The following is a 22657-nucleotide window of genomic DNA, read 5'->3' as shown; positions in this document are numbered from 1 at the left end:
AGCACGGCTGGTGTAATGGTTAGCATTACTGCCTCACAGCACTGGGTTCATGGGTCGATTCTCACCGTGACCTTAACTGTGTGGAGTTTGTATGTCCTTCCTAGTGTGAATGTGTGTGCTTGCGATTTTGACTTTATAGTCAAAATCGTAAGAAGAGTTAACACATATTGCACCGTGTGTATACAGCTTGCGATACCGATGCGCCCTCCCGTGGGGTCGGTATCGCATGAAAAAATAGACTGAGCAGGCATGGCAATTTTGACTATATGGTGTATAATCTGTTTTATATTATATGTAAAATTGTATATAGTCAACTCAAAATTGCTTCGTGTGTACAGTACAGTCAATATCGGTGGTTCTGGGCTCCGGGGAGTTCAGTTGAAATCGCGGTCAAAATCGGCCTTTAGGCAGAATCGCACTGTGTGTACGCACCTTACATTTCATCACATCTCTGTCTCCAACTTATGGTATTTTTAAAACATCCGTCATTTCATATTATAAACATGTGTGTAATTGCGCTGAATGCAGGGCGCCCTCGTGTGGAGAGGTCCTTTTAAAGGCTAGATAATATTTATCATACTGTTTGGTCCTGTCCCATGCTTTTGGAAGGACCCACCCCGTGCAGAGTTGCATTTCCAGTAATGGCATAAATCTGTGCACACAACGTTGCCACATTATAAATATATTCATTGTGAACTTTTTAAAGTAAACTTTAAAATAATGTAAATAACTTCCAGGTAGTCACTGAAAAGTGTTCCCCCCCCTCGCCCACAAACTGCCAGCCCCATGCAGGTGGCATATGAGCCTGAAAGGGCCAGGGACAGACATAACTCATACTTTGCTCCTTTAGTGGTGCAAACATATTTCACAAGGGTCCCTTATTCCTTTTTTGCTACATAAAAGTCTTCTTGCCTTAACAAAAAAACAAAAATTATAGTTGTATATGTAGTAACAGGTGGAATGTATTTGGCTCTATTGTCAGAACAGTCCTGCTCCTTCGGGTAATTAAAGGTTGCTCAATGCTTACTACCAAAGTTTTGTGAAAGTCTGTTTCACGTCCCAATTTACAGCCTCAAACTTTCCCTTCACCAGGATATACTGCAGCAGCTCTTCTTGTTTGACCAGTTTACACAACTCGAACACTGACAATGAAACATACTGTTATCATTCTCACACTATATTTACAATAAATGAAAGGTGACAAGAAAGTAGCTGGACAGTCACAGAATCCAACAGACAGACTAAAACATGTATGTACCAGTCATGTGAGGACAGCTGCACGCCAGGACTGGGCACATGTATATCCATACAATTCAGAGCATGTGCAAATCATATAATTCATGTAACATACATACACACAGTGGTGCCGAGGGAGGAAGGGGGGGGTACTAATTTACCCAGGTCTGAAGGAGGGGCCCAGTGTGGCCAGGGAGGTGCTCACAATACAATTTTTTGACTATTTTTATTAAAGGGTACATGGTCACGCCTCCTGTGATTAGGCCACACCTCCTGAAAAGTACATGGGCCCAACCAGGCTCTTTGCTGCCCTGCATACACATGACACATATTCTCCCCTAGCCTCCCACCCAGCGGTATACCTATAATGGGTGCTGCGTGTGCAGTGCAGCAGCCCGCTATCCAGACTCCAGGTCGACACCACTTAGGTTGACACCAGTTGGTCGACACACCATAGGTCAGCACCAGAAATAGGTCGATACAGACAAATGGTCTCCATGAACAAGGTCGACACCCTGATTAAGGCCTAATGTGCAAGACAAAGTGAGTCACTATGCTAAGAGGAAGACCCTGGAGTGGGAGGTCCCAGTGGTAAATGAGAATGGTGGGGCTCTGATTCACAGCATTCTGCAGTGCGATTCGGAGGTAACATAACACGTTTCATAGCAAATGGCGCCATGGCAGCTCTGCCAACCTCACTGCAGGAGTTGACGGGAGGAGCGTACATAATTATATCTATAAGTAAAGGGGTCAGCACATTGTCCCCACAACAACATGGGCCTGTGTGCTTTGCAAAAAGCTGTACACGTATGACACACAGACCCCTTTCACATCGCACAAATAACCCGGTACCGACACGGCATATTGCCGTGTCGAACCGGGTCAGTGTGCGATGTGAAAGCACACTGGGTGATTTAGCGGGTCGCCTGACCCGGTAAATCAACCCGGTAAAAAAGAAGGGTTTTACCCGGGTTGATTACCGGGTCAGTTGCGGTGTGAATGGGAGCCGTGTCGATGCGACACGGTTCCCATTCACAAGATAGGGAGAGGCGGCGCTGGAGATGAGCTCATCTCCCGACGCCACCTCCACCCCGCCCCTGCTGCTGCTGCTGAGCTCCGTTGCTATGGCAACCGACCCGGTATATTGCCGGGTCGGGAAGCCTGCAACGGAGCGCAAATGCCGGATCCCACCCGGTAAGTACACGTTTGTCTTACCGGGTAGGACCCGGCATTTGCGATGTGAATGCAGCATAACAGTATCTCCCGGTTTATGATACCCTAAACGTGTAGCCAGGATATAGATGTAGGTCCAGAATATCTGTTTGTGTGGTTACCTCATAATCTGCCATAATAGTAGTAGCAATAATAATAATAATAATAATAATAATAATATTTTATTATTATTATTATTATTATTATTATTTTTATTATTATTATTATCCTTTATTTACATGGTGCCACAGGGGTCTGCAGAGCCTTACAACGTACATACCATATGAATTACTGCAAACAAAACAATTGCAAAAAGACTTGTGTTACACAACATTGCAGAATATGGGTATAAATAAACTACTCTTCTGCTGACAGGAACCTGCTAGAACCAGGGACGGACTAGGGGTGTAATTTGGTGCAGGAGAGGATAACTTGGTGCAGGTGAAGGTGGTGTGACATGAGTTATGGGGGCATGGCCGTACAACTAGCCCCATCTAAGCATGCCGGCCAAGCACAGGCCACAGAGCCTGTGGCCATAACCCTTAGCAACCAATTTATTTAGGTTAGGGATTTTGGTAAGAGCTCTAGTGGGTCTAAAACCAAAGAAAGCTTCCTTGGTGGCGCACTCTTTTAATCTTGTATAATGTATTAATTAAAATGTAACTTTTATTTCAATGTGTTAAAAAAGAGGGGATTTTTTTTTTTTACAAAAATAGTCATGACATAAGATCAATGTCTGTCAACCCAGAAAACCAAAAAAGGATAGTACAGGCTCAAAAACAATTCCTGCTCTTATATATTAAAGATGCAGACTCAAAATGTAAACTAATATATAGGACACCATTCTAACCTTATTCAATAATCTCACTGATGAAAGAGGAAGTGAAAGTGTAATTCCTTCCTGTTAATTGTTGGTTGGGTATAATGGTGGGACAAGAAACTTATAAGGTAAGCAAATGTGAAAATTTATTTTTATACATTTATACAGGTTTAAAATATTTGTTAACAGAGATTCCTCTATAAATTATGATCTCTAAATAAACTGATATGGGTAGCTCCCGGCAGAGCACTTGTTCAGCACGCACTAATCATGGTTATTACCAGATATACTGTACATTCTTTCAAATCCTGATGCCATTTTCTCTGACAAATAATGTTCCTGGTATTGGTCTATGGGTTGACAGACACTGATCTTATGTCATACCTATTTTTGTAAAAATTCTTTCCCTTCTTTTTTAACACATTGAAATAAAAGTTACATTTTAATTACAGGTTGAGTATCCCTTATCCAGAATGCTTGGGACCAGAGGAATTTTGGATATCGGATTTTTCCGTATTTTAGAATAATTGCATACCATAATGAGATATGATGGTGATAGGACCCAAGTCTAAGCACAGAATGCTTTTATGTTACATATACACCGATGTGGTCATTCCGAGTTGTTCGCTCGCAAGCTGCTTTTAGCAGCTTTGCACACGCTAAGCCGCCGCCTACTGGGAGTGAATCTTAGCTTATCAAAATTGCGAACGAAAGAGTCGCAATATTGCGAAAAGACTTCTCTGTGCAGTTTCTGAGTAGCTCGAGACTTACTCTTCCAGTGCGATCAGTTCAGTGCTTGTCGTTCCTGGTTTGATGTCACAAACACACCCAGCGTTCGCCCAGACACTCCTCCATTTCTCCAGCCACTCCTGCGTTTTTCCCAGAAACGGTAGCGTTTTTTCAAACACTCCCATAAAATGGCCTGTTTCCACCCAGAAACACCCACTTCCTGTCAATCACATTACGATCACCAGAACGAAGAAAAAACCTCGTAATGCCGTGAGTAAAATACCAAACTTCTTAGCAGTCGCAGTGCGAACATTGCGCATGCGCAATTAGCGGGAAATCGCTGCGATGCAAAGAAAATTACAGAGCGAACAACTCGGAATGAGGGCCCTTATACACACAGCCTGAAGGTAATTTTAGCCAATATTTTTTATATCTTTGTGCATTAAACAAAGTGTGTCTACAGTCACACAATTCATTTATGTTTCATATACACCTTATACACACAACCTGAAGGTCATTTAATACAATATTTTTTATAACTTTGAGTATTAAACAAAGTTTGTGTACATTGAGCCATCAAAAAACAAAGGTTTCACTATCTCAGTCTCACTCAAAAAAGTCCGTATTTCGGAATATTTTGATATGGGATACTCAACCCGTAATACATTATACAACCTTAAAAGAGTGCGCCACCAAGGAAGCCTTCTTTGGTTTAGACTAGAGATGTGCATCGGAAACTTTTCGGGTTTTGTGTTTTGGTTTTGGATTCGGTTCCGCGGTCGTGTTTTGGGTTCGGACACGTTTTGGCAAAACCTCCCTTTCAAATTATTGTCGGATTCGGATGCGTTTTGAATTCGGGTGTTTTTTTTAAAAAAAAACCTCAAAAACATCTTAAATCATAGAATTTGGGGGTAATTTTGATCCTATAGTATTATTAACCTTAATAACCATAATTTCCACTCATTTCCAGTCTAATCTGAACACCTCACACCTCACAATATTATTTTTAGTCCTAAAATTTGCACCGAGGTCGCTGGATGACTAAGCTAAGCGACCCAAGTGGGCGGCACAAACACCTGGCCCATCTAGGAGTGGCACTGCAGTGTCAGACAGGATGGCACTTAAAAAAATAGTCCCCAAACAGCACATGATGCAGAAATAAATAAAAAAAAAAGAGGTGCAAGATGGAACTGTCCTTGGGCCCTCCTCCCACCCACCCTTATGTTGTATAAACAGGACATGCACACTTTAACAAACCCATCATTTCAGCGACAGGGTCTGCCACACGACTGTGGCTGAAATGACTGGTTGGTTTGGGCCTCCACCAAAAAAGAAGCAATCAATCTCTCCTTGTAAAAACTGGCTCTACAGAGGCAAGATGTCCACCTCATCCTCATCCCCTGATTCTTCACCCCTTTCACTGTGTACATCCTCCTCCTCACAGAGTATTAATTCGTCCCCACTGGAATCCACCATCACAGGTCCCTGTGTACTTTCTGGAGGCAATTGCTGGTAAATGTCTCCATGGAGGAATTGATTATAATTAATTTTGATGAACATCATCTTCTCCACATTTTCTGGAAGTAACCTTGTACGCCGATTGCTGACAAGGTGACCAGCTGCACTAAACACTCTTTCAGAGTACACAGTGGAGGGTGGACAACTTAGGTAAAATAAAGCCAGTTTGTGCAAGGGCCTTTAAATTGCTTCTTTCTCCTGCCAGTATACCTACGGACTGTCTGACATGCCTACAGTGATGCTGTCACTCAGATAATCCTCCACCATTCTTTCAATGGTGACAGAATCATATGCAGTGACAGTAGACGACATGTCAGTAATTGTTGGCAGGTCCTTCAGTCCGGACCAGATGTCAGCACTTGCTCCTGACTGCCCTGCATCGCCGCCAGCGGGTGGCTTTAGAAATGTTATCCTTTTCCTGTCAGCTACAGTGGCAGTAGAAAATGAAGGAGGAGCTGTTGGCGGGTCACGTTCCGCTTGACTTGACAAGTGTCTCACCAGCAGGTCTTTGAACATCTGCAGACTTGTGTCTACCAGAAATAGAGACACAACGTAGGCTTTAAACCTAGGATCGAGCACGGTGGCCAAAATGTAGTGCTCTGATTTCAATAGATTGACCACCCGTGAATCCTGGTTAAGCGAATTAAGGGATCCATCCACAAGTCCCACATGCCTAGCAGAATCACTCCGTTTTAGCTCCTCCTTCAATCTCTCCAGCTTCTTCTGCAAAAGCCTGATATGGGGAATGACCTGACTTAGGCTGGCAGTGTCTGAACTGACTTCACGTGTGGCAAGTTCAAAGGGTTGGAGAACCTTGCACAACATGGAAATCATTCTCCACTGCGCTTGAATCATGTGCATTCCCCCTCCTTTGCCTATATCATAGGCAGATGTATAGGCTTGAATGGCCTTTTGCTGCTCCTCCATCCTCTGAATCATATAGAGGGTTGAATTCCACCCCGTTACCACCTCTTGCTTCAGCTGATGGCAGGGCATGTTCATGAGTGTTTGCTGGAGCTCCAGTCTTCGGCACGCGATGGCTGAATGCCGAAAGTGGCCCGCAATTCTTAGGGCCACTGACAGTATCTCCTGCACGCCCCTGTCTTTTTAAAAAAATGATGCACCACCAAATTAATTGTATGTGCAAAACATGGGACGTGCTGGAGTTTGCCCACATGTAATGCACGCACAATATTGGTGGTATTGTCCGATATCACAAATCCCCAGGAGAGTCCAATTAGGGTAAGCCAATCTGCGATGATGTTCCTCAGTTTCCGTAAGAGGTTGTCAGCTGTGTGCCCCTTATGGAAAGCAGTGATACAAAGCGTAGCCTGCCTAGGAACGAGTTGGCGTTTGCGAGATGCTGCTACTGGCACCACCACTGTTGTTGCTGCGGGAGGCAATACATCTACCCAGTTGGCTGTCACAGTCATATAGTCCTTAGTCTGCCCTGCTCCACTTGTCCATATGTCCGTGGTTAAGTGGACAGTGGGTACAACTGCATTTTTTAGGACACTGGTGAGTCTTTTTCTGACGTCTGTGTACATTCTCGGTATCGCCTGCCTAGAGAAGTGGAACCTAGATGGGATTTGGTACCGGGGACACACTACCTCATGCAATTCTCTAAGTCCCTGTGAACTAACGGTTGATACCGGATGCACGTCTAACACCAACATAGTTGTCAAGGCCTGAGTTATCCGCTTTGCAACAGGATGACTGCTGTGATATTTCATCTTCCTCGCAAAGGACTGTTGGACAGTCAATTTCTTACTGGAAGTAGTACAAGTGGTCTTCCGATTTCCCTTCTGGGATGACGATCGACTCCCAGCAGCAACAACAGCAGCGCCAGCAGCAGTATGCGTTACACTCAAGTATTCATCGGAGGAATCCCAGTTAGGAGAGGACTCGTCAGACTTGCCAGTGACATGGCCTACAGGACTATTGGTGTTCCTGTCTAAGGAGGAAATTGAGATTGAGGGAGTTGGTGGTGTGGTTTGCAGGAGCTTGGGTACAAGAGGAAGAAGGGATTTAGTTGTCAGTGGACTGCTTCCGCTGTCACCCAAAAGTTTTTGAACTTGTCAATGACTTCTGATGAATGCGCTCCAGGTGACGTATAAGGGAGGATGTTCCTAGGTGGTGAACGTCCTTACCCCTACTTATTACAGCTTGACAAAGGCAACACACGGCTTGACACCAGTTGTCCGCATTTCTGTTGAAATAATTCCACACCGAAGAGGGGATTCTTTTTGTATTTTGAGCAGGCATGTCAATGGACAACAGGTGTCTCCCCGGGTGCCTGACTTAAACAAACCACCTCACCATCAGAATCCTCCTCGTCAATTTCCTCCTCAGCGCCAGCAACACCCATATCCTCATCCTGGTGTACTTCAACAGTGACATCTTCAATTTGAATATCAGGAACTGGACTATGGGTGCTACTTCCAGCACTTGCAGAGGGCGTGCAGATGGTGGAAGGAGCCACCTCTTCCCGTCCAGTGTTGGGAAGGTCAGGCATCGCAACCACCGACACAATTGGACTCTCCTTGGGGATTTGTGATTTAGAAGAACGCACAGTTCTTTGCTGTGCTTTTGCCAGCTTAACTCTTTTCATTTTTCTAGTGGGAGGATGAGTGCTTCCATCGTCATGTAAAGCTGAACCACTAGCCATGAACATAGACCAGGGCCTCAGCCGTTCCTTGCCACTCCGTGTCGTAAATGGCATATTGGCAAGTTTACGCTTTTCCTCAGACGATTTTAATTTAGATTTTTGGGTAATTTTACAGTACTTTTGCTTTTTGGATTTTACATGCTCTCTACTATGACATTGGGCATCAGCCTTGGCAGACGACGTTGATGGCATTTCATCGTCTCTGCCATGACTAGTGGCAGCAGCTTCAGCACTAGGTGGAAGTGGATCTTGATCTTTCCCTATTTTACCCTCCACATTTTTGTTCTCCATTTTTTAATGTGTGGAATTATATGCCAGTAATATATCTGGAATTAGACGACAGTAATGTCTGGAATTAGATACCACTAGATAGATACCAGATACCACTGTGACTGGAAAGATGATGACCTATGCACAGTGACAGGACACAACCACTGCACCCTATAGCAGCAAGATGCAGCACAAGACACTGGACTAGTAAATTAGTAATGTACTGTAGTATACTGAGCACCACAATGCAGCACAAGACAATGAGCAGTGATACTGAGCACTGATGATGATAATACTGAGAACTGACACTGAGCAGCAAGATGTAGCACAAGACACTGGACTAGTATATTAGTAATGTACTGTAGTATTACTGAGCACCACAATGCAGCACAAGACAATGAGCAGTGATACTGAGCACTGATGATGATAATACTGAGAACTGACACTGAGCAGCAAGATGTAGCACAAGACACTGGACTAGTATATTAGTAATGTACTGTAGTATTACTGAGCACCACAATGCAGCACAAGACAATGAGCAGTGATACTGAGCACTGATGATGATAATACTGAGAACTGACACTGAGCAGTAAGATGTAGCACAAGACACTGGACTAGTATAATAGTAATGTACTGTAGTATTACTGAGCACCACAATGCAGCCCAAGACAATGAGCAGTGATACTGAGCACTGATGATGATAATACTGAGAACTGACACTGAGCAGCAAGATGTAGCACAAGACACTGGACTAGTATATTAGTAATGTACTGTAGTATTACTGAGCACCACAATGCAGCACAAGACAATGAGCAGTGATACTGAGCACTGATGATGATAATACTGAGAACTGACACTGAGCAGCAAGAGGTAGCACAAGACACTGGACTAGTATATTAGTAATGTACTGTAGTATTACTGAGCACCACAATGCAGCACAAGACAATGAGCAGTGATACTGAGCACTGATGATGATACTACTGAGAACTGACACTGAGCAGCAAGATGCAGCACAAGACACTGGACTAGTATATTAGTAATGTACTGTAGTATACTGAGCACCACAATGCAGCACAAGACAATGAGCAGTGATACTGTGCACTGATGATGATAATACTGAGAACTGACACTGAGCAGCAAGATGTAGCACAAGACACTGGACTAGTATATTAGTAATGTACTGTAGTATTACTGAGCACCACAATGCAGCACAAGACAATGAGCAGTGATACTGAGCACTGATGATGATAATACTGAGAACTGACACTGAGCAGCAAGATGTAGCACAAGACACTGGACTAGTATATTAGTACAATGCAGCACAAGACAATGAGCAGTGATACTAAGCACTGATGATGATACTACTGAGAACTGACACTGAGCAGCAAGATGCAGCACAAGACACTGGACTAGTATATTAGTAATGTACTGTAGTATTACTGAGCACCACAATGCAGCACAAGACAATGAGCAGTGATACTGAGCACTGATGATGATAATACTGAGAACTGACACTGAGCAGCAAGATGCAGCACAAGACACTGGACTAGTATATTAGTAATGTACTGTAGTATTACTGAGCACCACAATGCAGCACAAGACAATGAGCAGTGATACTGAGCACTGATGATGATAATACTGAGAACTAACACTGAGCAGCAAGATGTAGCACAAGACACTGGACTAGTATATTAGTAATGTACTGTAGTATTACTGAGCACCACAATGCAGCACAAGACAATGAGCAGTGATACTGAGCACTGATGATGATAATACTGAGAACTGACACTGAGCAGCAAGATGTAGCACAAGACACTGGACTAGTATATTAGTAATGTACTGTAGTATTACTGAGCACCACAATGCAGCACAAGACAATGAGCAGTGATACTGAGCACTGATGATGATAATACTGAGAACTGACACTGAGCAGCAAGATGCAGCACAAGAGAGACACACTACTAGTATTACTGAGCAGCAATAAGTAAGCACTGATACTGAGCACTGATATTGAGATTTGCCACTGAGAGAACGTAGCCACGTCCTCTCGCTCTCTCTACAATGCACGAGTGAAAATGGCGGCGACGCGCGGCTCTTTATATGGAATCCGAATTTCGTGAGAATCCGACAGCGGGATGATGACGTTTTCCCTCGTTCGGGTTTTACGAGTCAGGCGGGAACAACCGAGGCTGCCTCAGACCAGTGTAAACCACGTGGAGTTCGGGGGGTTCGGTTCTCGGAGAACCGAACCCGCTCATCTCTAGTTTAAACCCACTAGAGGTCTTACCGAAATCCCTAACCCCAATATTGTAAATTTGCTTTAGGGCGCACCTCCAACCTAATTAGTTCATTGTTTTGTATATATACAATTAATGTTTTTTTGTATTGGTTGGTTAAAGATTAGATTTTGTATTTTCCGAGATATACCTGTGCATAGACTACAAGGCTATATGCCTCTCCCCTAGCTAACCAACTTATTTATCCAGATACTTTTTATGTTGCATAGAGACATAAGGTGTGTACACACGGTGAGATAAATCTGTAAGATTTAGACTATATAGTCAAAATCTTATGGAAAGTTAGTGCATGTCTCAAAGTGAGCTTGCGATACAGATTCGATCCCGATGCACGCTCCCGTTGGTTTGGTATTGTGAGGCTAGACAGACTGTGCTGACAAGTCAATCTTGACTATCTAGTGCACAGGTTCTCAAACTCGGTCCTCACGACCCCACACGGTTCATGTTTTGCAGGTCACCTGTAGATTTTTAAAATGTGACAGTTGGTGATACACAGCACACCAGCTGTGTGACATGGAAAACGTGAACCGTGTGGGGTCCTGAGGACCGAGTTTGAGAACCACTGATCTAGTGTATTATCTAGTACAAAGTATAGTCAAAATTGGCACTTAGTCAAAATCTGTACTGTCTGTGCTATCTGGGATCTGGGGGAGTTCAAGGGAATTTGCTGGCAGATAAGAACCATTTGGACCCTCTAGTATGTCACCTTTTCTAACCTTTAGGTAACCTCAACTCTATTTGATCCTTAGTTCTTTGCGTTATGTTATTGCATGTAGTAGAGTGAATTTATCTTGAAGGGGAACTCCAATGACTAATGGGCAGATTTCACAATCCAGTCTACTGTATGTGTCACTATGCAGTAACTGCGTGCTGCTGCCTCTATTCCATGGTGGTTACAGATCTCATTTCCGGAAACACAAGTGACCAGCGTTTGTGACTACGGTTCGGAGACTCATATTATGGATCTTTGTAACATATTTCCGGTTACTCTCATTCCAAATCACTTTACTTCTCTCTTCAATTGTTTCTATTTGGATTTATTTGGATTAAGAAAGACAAAGTAAAGTTTTATCTTCAGATTGGGCCACTACGACTGTATAATAAGAATTTACTTACCGATAATTCTATTTCTCGGAGTCCGTAGTGGATGCTGGGGTTCCTGAAAGGACCATGGGGAATAGCGGCTCCGCAGGAGACAGGGCACAAAAGTAAAGCTTTTACAGGTCAGGTGGTGTGTACTGGCTCCTCCCCCTATGACCCTCCTCCAGACTCCAGTTAGGTACTGTGCCCGGACGAGCGTACACAATAAGGGAGGATTTTGAATCCCGGGTAAGACTCATACCAGCCACACCAATCACACCGTACAACTTGTGATCTAAACCCAGTTAACAGTATGATAACAGAGGAGCCTCTGAAAGATGGCTTCCTAAACAATAACCCGAATTAGTTAACAATAACTATGTACAAGTATTGCAGATAATCCGCACTTGGGATGGGCGCCCAGCATCCACTACGGACTCCGAGAAATAGAATTATCGGTAAGTAAATTCTTATTTTCTCTATCGTCCTAAGTGGATGCTGGGGTTCCTGAAAGGACCATGGGGATTATACCAAAGCTCCCAAACGGGCGGGAGAGTGCGGATGACTCTGCAGCACCGAATGAGAGAACTCCAGGTCCTCCTTTGCCAGGGTATCAAATTTGTAAAAATTTACAAACGTGTTCTCCCCTGACCACGTAGCTGCTCGGCAGAGTTGTAATGCCGAGACCCCTCGGGCAGCCGCCCAAGATGAGCCCACCTTCCTTGCGGAATGGGCCTTAACAGATTTAGGCTGTGGCAGGCCTGCCACAGAATGTACAAGTTGAATTTTGTTACAAAACCAACGAGCAATCGACTGCTTAGAAGCAGGTGCACCCAACTTGTTGGGTGCATACAGTATAAACAGCGAGTCAGATTTTCTGACTCCAGCCGTCCTTTAAATGTATATTTTTAAGGCTCTGACAACGTCCAACAACTTGGAGTCCTTCAAGTCGTCTGTAGCCGCAGGCACTACAATAGGCTGGTTCAGGTGAAACGCTGATACCACCTTAGGGAGAAAATGCGGACGCGTCCGCAGCTCTGCCCTATGTCGAATGGAAAATTAAGTAAGGGCTTTTATAAGACAAAGCCGCCAGTTCAGATACTCTCCCGGCCGAAGCCAGGGCCAGTAACATAGTCACTTTCCATGTGAGATATTTCAAATCCACATTCTTTAGTGGTTCAAACCAATTGGATTTGAGGAAATCTAAAACTACATTTAGATCCCACGGTGCCACCTTAGGCACCACAGGAGGCTGTATATGCAGTACTCCTTTGATAAAAATCTGGACCTCAGGGACTGAGGCCAATTCTTTGTGGAAGAATATTGATAGGGCCGAAATTTGAACCTTAATAGATCCCAATTTGAGACCCATAGACAATCCTGATTGCAGGAAATGTAGGAAAACGACCCAGTTGAAATTCCTCCATCGGAGCACTCCGCTGCTCGCACCACGCAACATATTTTCGCCAAATACGGCGATAATGCTTCGCGGTGACTTCCTTCCTTGCCTTTATCAAGGTAGGAATGACTTCTTCTGGAATGCCTTTTCCTTTTAGGATCTGGCATTCAACGCCATGCCGTCAAACGCAGCCGCGGTAAGTCTTGAAAAAGACAAGGACCCTGCTGAAGCAGGTCCCTTCTCAGAAGTAGAGGCCACGGATCGTCCGTGACCATCTCTTGAAGTTCCGGGTACCAAGTCCTTCTTGGCCAATCCGGAGCCACTAGTCTTACTCCTCTTTGCCGTATAATCCTCAATACCTTTGGTATGAGAGGCAGAGGAGGAAACACATATACCGACTGGTACACCCAAGGTGTTACCAGCGCGTCCACAGCTATTGCCTGCGGATCTCTTGACCTGGCGCAATACCTGTCCAGTGTTTTGTTGAGGCGAGACGCCATCATGTCCACCATTGGTTTTACCCAACGGTTTAATAGCATGTGGAAAACTTCTGGATGAAGTCCCCACTCTCCCGGGTGAAGGTCGTGTCTGCTGAGGAAGTCTGCTTCCCAGTTGTCCACGCCCGGGATGAATACTGCTGACAGTGCTATCACGTGATTCTCCGCCCAGCGAAGGATCCTGGCAGCTTCTGCCATTGCCCTCCTGCTTCTTGTGCCGCCCTGTCTGTTTACATGGGCGACTGCCGTGATGTTGTCCGACTGGATCAACACCGGTCTTCCTTGAAGCAGAGGTTCCGCCTGGCTTAGAGCATTGTAGATTGCTCTTAGTTCCAGAATGCTTATGTGAAGAGACTTTTTCAGGCTCGACCACACTCCCTGGAAATTTCTTCCCTGTGTGACTGCTCCCCAGCCTCTCAGGCTGGCATCCGTGGTCACCAGGATCCAATCCTGTATGCCGAATCTGCGGCCCTCCAATAGATGAGCCTCCTGCAACCACCACAGAAGGGATACCCTTGTCCTCGGCGACAGGGTTATCCGCAGGTGCATCTGAAGATGCGACCCTGACCATTTATCCAACAGATCCCTTTGCATGAAATCTGCCGAAAGGGATTGCTTCGTAAGAAGCTACCATTTTTTCCCAGGACTCTTGTGCATTGATGTACAGACACCTTTCCTGGTTTTAGGAGGTTCCTGACCAGGTCAGATAACTCCTTGGCTTTTTCTTCGGGAAGAAAAACCTTTTTCTGAACTGTATCCAGAATCATCCCCAGGAACAGCAGACGAGTTGTCGGCATTAATTGGGATTTTGGAATATTCAGAATCCATCCGTGCTGCTTTAGCACCTCTTGAGATAGTGCTAAACCCATCTCTAGCTGTTCTCTGGACCTTGCCCTTATTAGGAGATCGTCCAAGTATGGGATAATTAATACGCCTTTTCTTCGAAGAAGAAATATTATCTCGGCCATTACCTTTGTAAAGACCCGAGGTGCCGTGGACAAACCAAACGGCAGCGTCTGAAACTGATAGTGACAGTTTTGTACAACGAACCTGAGGTACCCCTGGTGTGAGGGGTAATTGGAACGTGGAGATACGCATCCTTGATGTCCAAGGATACCATAAAGTCCCCTTCTTCCAGGTTCGCTATCACTGCTCTGAGTGACTCCATCTTGAACTTGAACTTCTTTATGTATAGGTTCAAGGACTTCAGATTTAGAATAGGCCTTACCGAGCCATCCGGCTTCGGTACCACAAATAGAGTGGAATAATACCCCTTCCCTTGTTGTAGAAGAGGTACCTTGACTATCACCTGCTGAGAATACAGCTTGTGAATGGCTTCCAAAACCGTCTCCCTTTCTGAGGGGGACGTTGGTAAAGCAGACTTCAGGAAACGGCGAGGTGGCTCTGTCTCTAATTTCAACCTGTACCCCTGAGATATTATCTGCAGGATCCAGGGATTTACCTGCGAGTGAGCCCACTGCGCACTGTAATTTTTGAGACGACCGCCTACCGCCCCCGAGTCCGCTTGCGAAGCCCCAGCGTCATACTGAGGCTTTTGTAGAAGCCGGGGAGGGCTTCTGTTCCTGGGAAGGAGCTGCCTGTTGCTGTCTCTTCCCTCGTCCTCTGCCTCGTGGCAGATATGAATAGCCCTTTGCTCTCTTATTTTTAAAGGAACGAAAGGGCTGCGGTTGAAAGGTCGGTGCCTTTTTCTGTTGGGGAGTGACTTGAGGTAGAAAGGTGGATTTCCCGGCCGTAGCCGTGGCCACCAAATCCGATAGACCGACCTCAAATAACTCCTCTACGCATCGCCTGTCCACTGTCGTGTCCATAAAGCTCTTCTGGCCGAAATGGACATAGCACTTACCCGTGATGCCAGTGTGCAGATATCTCTCTGTGCATCACGCATATAAAGAAATGCATCCTTTATTTGTTCTAACGACAGTAAAATATTGTCCCTGTCCAGGGTATCAATATTTTCGATCAGGGACTCTGACCAAACTACCCCAGCACTGCACATCCAGGCAGTCGCAATAGCTGGTCGTAGTATAACACCTGCATGTGTGTATATACCTTTTTGGATATTTTCCATCCTCCTATCTGATGGATCTTTAAGTGCGTCCGTCTCAGGAGAGGGTAACGCCACTTGATTTGATAAGCGTGTTAGCGCTTTGTCCACCCTAGGAGGTGTTTCCCAGCGCTCCCTAACCTCTGGCGGGAAAGGGTATAAAGCCAATAACTTCTTTGAAATTAGCAGTTTTTTATCGGGGCACCCCACGCTTCATCACACACGTCATTTAATTCTTCTGATTCGGTAAAAACTACTGGTAGTTTTTTCACACCCCACATAATACCCTGTTTCGTGGTACCTGTAGTATCAGCTAAATGTAACATCTCCTTTATTGCCAAAATCATATAACGTGTGGCCCTACTGGAAAATACGGTTGATTCGTCACCTTCACCACCGGAATCAGTGCCTGTGTCTGGGTCTGTGTCGACCGACTGAGGCAAGGGACGTTTTACAGCCCCTGACGGTGTTTGAGGCGCCTGGACAGACACTAATTGAGTGTCCGGCCGCCTCATGTCGGCAAACGACTGCTTAAGCGAGTTGACGCTATCCCGTAATTCCACAAATAAAGGCATCCATTCTGGTGTCGACCCCCTAGGAGGTGACATCCTCATATTTGGCAATTGCTCCGCCTCCACACCAATAACGTCCTCATACATGTCGACACACACGTACCGACACACAGCAGACACACAGGGAATGCTCTATACGAAGACAGGACCCACTAGCCCTTTGGGGAGACAGAGGGAGAGTCTGCCAGCACACACCAAAAAACGCTATATATGACAGGGATAGCCTTATGATTAAGTGCTCCCTTATAGCTGCTTTTATATTAATATATTGCCATTTATTCTGCCCCCCCTCTCTGTTATACCCTGTTTCTGTAGTGCAGTGCAGGGGAGAGACCTGGGAGCCTTCCTGACCAGCGGAGCTGTGACAGAAAATGGCGCCGTGTGCTGAGGAGATAGGCCCCGCCCCTTTTTCGGCGGGCTCGTCTCCCGCTATTTAGTACATTTAGGCAGGGGTAAATATCTCCATATAGCCTCTGGGGCTATATGTGAGGTATTTTTAGCCTTTTTAAAGGTTTTCATTTGCCTCCCAGGGCGCCCCCCCCCAGCGCCCTGCACCCTCAGTGACTGCCGTGTGAAGTGTGCTGAGAGGAAAATGGCGCACAGCTGCAGTGCTGTGCGCTACCTTAAGAAGACTGCAGGAGTCTTCAGCCGCCGATTCTGGACCTCTTCTTGCTTCAGCATCTGTGAGGGGGCCGGCGGCGTGGCTCCGGTGACCATCCAGGCTGTACCTGTGATCGTCCCTCTGGAGCTTCATGTCCAGTAGCCAAGAAGCCAATCCATCCTGCACGCAGGTGAGTTCACTTCTTCTCCCCTCTGTCCCTCGTTGCAGTGATCCTGTTGCCAGCAGGAATCACTGTAAAATAAAAAACCTAAGCTAAACTCTCTAAGCAGCTCTTTATGAGAGCCACCTAGAATTGCACCCTTCTCGGCCGGGCACAAAAATCTAACTGGAGTCTGGAGGAGGGTCATAGGGGGAGGAGCCAGTACACACCACCTGACCTGTAAAAGCTTTACTTTTGTGCCCTGTCTCCTGCGGAGCCGCTATTCCCCATGGTCCTTTCAGGAACCCCAGCATCCACTTAGGACGATAGAGAAAAGGATGGTATTATTTTGTCTTTAGTGTAGTGGTGGATGAGGGTGATTTATTTAGGTGAGACAAATTACTGTATGTTGTTATTGTGTATTATGTACTTTTTCTCTGGTATAATGGCTCAGGTCTTTCGTTACAACTTCCGACCTCCAAAGCCGATGGAGACCGCAAAACAACTCCAGATCTTTTCATCTGGGGCTGGTCTACCGTAGGATGGGGAATTCATCTCCTTATAGAAGCTCCAGCCCTTCATTTACCTGACTGACAAATGGAGTTAATGAGCAATGTTGTATGAATGGCCCCGTGCAGAGAGCAGGGTGGGCCCCACTACCTGAGGGACCTGCTGCTTACCTTAGGTAGGTGGGGCTGGCCTTGTGTGTAGATACAGGAGTGCTGTCACCAAGCAGCACTGATCATCACAGCCACTTACTGCCTCTAATTACCACACAGCTGTACATTTTCTGATTCACTGCTACCTACCCTTCCATAATGGCCGGAAGGCTCTAAAAATTGGGTGCCCCTCCCGCCACTCTGGAAAGGTAGATAAGTCTCCCGCCTTCCCTGGCAGCCCCTGCAACCCCCTTGGCCGCAGAGAACTAGTGGGCGGTCCGAGGGGATGCAATGACCTGATTCGTGCTAAATCGCGTCATCGTAGCTCCACCCCCCCACTGTACAGTGCCTGTTTTCTCTGCACTGTATAGCGGGGCCACAATGAAGCGATCGTAAATTCACGCCCCTGGGCTGCGCACCTTCCATGATGGCTACGCCCCCGGACAGCCCACCTCGCCGCCAGCCACGCCCCCTTTAGCCCACCACGCTGCCTCCTCCCGGAGGAGGCTGCAGAAAGGTAGGTAACCATGCTGTGAATTACAGGCAGCTCACACCCGGTGTAACTGGCACTGCCAGACTCTGCAAACCCCACCAAGGCAGTGACGTGCGGTGAGGTCAATGGCTTGGGAGGCACTGGCAATGAAACTGTGATCTACGATTGACAGAAATGAATACATTTATGTATGTTTTAAGCAAATTGAGTAATTTTGTAGTGTAATAGGGCATACACACGTGCTGATTCGGGCGCAGCGCGATGTGTGCTGAGCCCGATGTGGGCTTAGGACACATCGAAGCGGGTGTCTGCACAAACGCTACGATGTGTGCTAGCCCATCCTAACTAGACCACAAGGCTCAATGAAAGCCTTACTATCTAGCCAGATCTTGACTGTGAGCCGGCGATAGCGCCGCACTGCGCCGCGCATTGCTATCGCTATGGGGTGTACACACGGAACGATCAGTGCTTAATTTCTAAGCAATCTAGACAGATCGCTTAGAATATAGGATAATATTGCCCTGTGTGTACACCCCCCCCCCCCCCCCCCCCCCCCCTATTGGGCCCTACACGCTTGGCGATGTTTCCTATTTGGACGATGTTCGTTTTCACCGATTAACGACCATCGTCCAAACTGGCTTGCTATGCTAAACGAGGGAAAACCAGTGATGAACGACCACGGGCGCGCTCATTGTTCATCATTGGTGCCTACAGACTAAACGACATGAACGATATATCGTTCACTTATGTGATATCGCCCCTGTATGTCGCCAAGTGTGTAGGCCCCATAAGAGGTGGCAAGGTAGGCCCTGGGAAATATAAATCATCACCCAGGGCTCCCATAAGACAAACAAGCAACTTCCAATAAAATTTTATAGACTACCAGATAATATAATAGAAGGGCTGAAAGTGCTAATTGTATGTAATGGTAATATAAAAGTAATAGTGCTTATAGTGTTAGATGCAGTAATAGTCAAAATTGCCAGACATACATGTGCTCATAAAACAGAATAAGAAGAAATAACATGTACATGCTTTCACAGGCATACCATATATATATATATATATATAATGTATATTGCTCCCTTTAGATGGAGTGCATGAGCCTCACAGTCACTGACGGAATAATAAAACATTGGCCCTCATTCCGAGTTGTTCGCTCGTTGACGATTTTCACAACTCAGCGAATAGGTGGAAAATGCGCATGCGCATGGTACGCAGAGCGCATGCGCTAAGTAATTTTACTAAGAACTTAGTAGATTTACTCACGAGCGAACTACATTTTTTCCACGCTGAAGTGTTCGTAGTGTGATTGACAGGAAGTGGGTGTTTCTGGGCGGAAACTGAGCGTTTTCAGGGAGTGTGCGGAAAAACGCAGGCGTGCCAAGGAAAAACGCGGGAGTGGCTGGAGAAACGAGGGGTGGCCGAACGCAGGGCGTGTTTGTGACGTCAAACCAGGAACGAAACGGACTGAGGTGATCGCAGTCTGTGAGTAGGTCCGGAGCTACTCCGAAACTGCTAAGAATTATGTAGTAGCAAATCTGCTAATCTTTAGTTCGCTATTCTGCTAAGTGAAGATACACTCCCAGAGGGCGGCGGCTTAGTGTGTGGCAGCTAGCGAGCGTAACCTCGCTGTCAGCTTGTTTTTATTGCACAATTCTGAAACACTGTTGGGAGTCGGGACACCTAGGTCATCTCTGGGAGCGCCTCTTCTTGACACTCGCTCTGCACATTAAGGAAAGCTAGAATGGGTGAGTTACTGCGGTCATGAGGCCAACGGAGCCGCTCAGAGCAGCAGATACTTACAGAGACCTTGGAAGATCCCCGCCGTCGCTGAGTCACGGGAGCCCACTGCAGCAGCTCTGGGTTTCACAGCAACAGAAGGCCACCAAGATAACGCGACTGTCTGATGAACAGAAGTGTTGGTCCGGGAGGTCCACAGGGGTGCACGTAAGACCTGGAGCTGCACAAGGGGGAGCCATCAGCGGAGTCCTACTGATGGAGCTATGGATGGGGTGGATGCACAGGGGCTTGTCGGGCAGGAGACCGAGGGGAGAATAGTGAAAACAACGCAGCCAGGACTGCTTTGTCAGTCATCCAATCAGCAAGTCAGAACTCAGTATGTTATGCCCCTGGGTCTGTCTATGTATATTATCAGCTATCACATCTGCCTGAGCGGGGCGTGCCTTGATGTGGGCTCAAGGCACAGCCCTGTGGTGAGGCAGATGTACGTGGCTTCCCACTCCCGAGTGATACCCCTTAGGGAGACAACAGAAAAGACTACAAGCTGTGGCTTGTTTGTATCTGCAGTAATTGTGCTGAACTGTAACAGTGATAAGCTCTGGACTTTGTCCTGTTGGGAGAAGGGACACACGCGCGGCGGCGTGCGCTCCCAAAAAGGGGGTGTGGTCTATGAAAAGTGGCGTGGTTTCACGGGAGGACCCACAATCGCGAGACACGCCCCCATTTTCATCACTGAGGAGGCATGCCCAGCGCTCTGTGAGCCGCTGGCATGCCCCCTCTCCCTCTGACTCCAGTGAATAGACGATGTGCGCATGCGCACAGCGTCTATTCACTGCTGCTCTGCTAATCAGGGCAGCGACAGACAAGCCTCCCAACTGCCCCCCCCCCACCCCACCGCAGGACACTGCGGCCCGCGGGTGGGACAGCGGGACAGTCCCCAAAAAACGGGACTGTTCCGCGAAAATCGAGACAGTTGGGAGGTATGGTGCACCCTGGTTGCTAGGTAACCGAACTGTAAAAGGCAAGGACAATCCGGAGGGTGTTAAAACCCGGGAGAGACAGACTGTGGCGGGAAGATGGAGGAGCTATATATAGGCTGCAGAGGAGGATGTGACGTCAGACGCCAGAGGAGCTGCTCAGACTGAGACTGTACCTGACGGAGCTGAAGCAGCGTGATCCGGGCAGAGAGTATTTCACATGCGGTGGTAAAGTCCAGCTCAGCAACAGAGAGAAGAGTAACAGAGCAGTGTGTTCATGCCACTGAGTATCCGAGTGACGCTGACTGGAGCCGAGGAAACACGGGCAGTGCGGCGCGTCACCATCTGATAAGCGGTGCTGATGTGAAGCGGTCCCTGCGTAACAGATCAACGCTACAGTCATGGGACACGTGAGTCTGGCAAACCTAAACACTGAGGTGTGAGGTACGCCGCAATTAAAACCTAGACATTGAGGTGTGAGGTATGCCGCACTGAAAACCTAGATACTGAGGTGTGAGGTACGCAGCACAGTGCGGTGGGGCAGTAGAGAAGGACGCAGTTATTGCCCAGCCTATGGAGCAATGAAAAGCCTGGGATAAAACCTATGACACTGCAGTATAACAAAGTGACTGTGCGTGGGCCAGATGTACTAAGCCTGAAAAGTGATAAATATCACTGTGATAACGCACCAGCCAATCGGCTCCTAACTGTCATTTTTCAAACACAGCTTGTAATATGGCAGTTAGGATCCGATTGGCTGGTGCTTTATCACAGTGATATTTATCACTTTTCAGGCTTAGTACATCTCCCCCCATGAGTGCAAAGCCCCTTGATTAGTCTTCACAGTGGCATAACACAACAATTAAGTTACCCATCCTACGGTGGACCCCAAGATTGGCAGGACACATTTATAGTCAAAGAGACTCTGGTCATTAGTGACTGAAGAGTCACAGTTGTTTAAATCACATTGGTAATAGACAGTGACAGAACTACACCCATACTTACCGACAATCTGGCTGCCCCCTCCGGGAGGAGGCAGCCAGGTCGGAGCAGCAGGGGTGTGGAGATGCGGCTCGATGACGCTTGGGGGCGTGGCTGCACGATCACGTCATCGCGGGCCCGCCCCCTGTCTAGCAATGCCGTTAATATTGGCATTGCAAGGCAGGGGGCGGGGCCAGGATGACGCAAATCGCGTCATCGGACTCCCGGACCGCGCACTTTGAACTGTGTGGCCGGGGGTTATGTAGGTGATGCGTGTGGGTTGCGGGTGGTGGGAACTCGTCCGGGAGTCTTGCCTTTTCTTCCAGGGGGCCGTGAGCGCCACCCGGTTTTCGGGAGAGTAGGCAAGTATGACTATACCCCCTTCAGAGGGAATTCTACAGAGGCCACACGAACTGAGATTTACATTACAGTCAGTGACATTGTTTGGGCCCACACTGGATACGGCACACATTATTGCGCTTGGCGACATCTTAAATTGCCACCGTCAGTACTTGTGTGTCATAAAGGAAGCAAGGTCAAGCGACAGACTGAAGCTCTAAAACCCTGTGCAGAGGTGCAAGTGGCAAAGTGGGGCATACATATATATATATATATATATATATATAATATACATATTATATATATAATTTTATGTGTGTTCGAGCGGGTACCCAATATTA

At 46.7% G+C, this 22657-nt stretch overlaps 1 protein-coding gene across 1 annotated transcript in view; it reads left to right on the top strand.

The window, feature by feature from the left end:
• CD86 (CD86 molecule) overlaps positions 1-22657 on the top strand; it is a 155170-nt gene that overhangs the window by 21479 nt on the left and 111034 nt on the right. The window lies entirely within an intron of this gene.

The sequence above is a fragment of the Pseudophryne corroboree genome, chromosome 2 (genome assembly GCF_028390025.1).
Source record: "Pseudophryne corroboree isolate aPseCor3 chromosome 2, aPseCor3.hap2, whole genome shotgun sequence".
Lineage (NCBI taxonomy): Eukaryota > Metazoa > Chordata > Amphibia > Anura > Myobatrachidae > Pseudophryne > Pseudophryne corroboree.
This window is presented reverse-complemented; position numbering and strand designations above follow the sequence as displayed.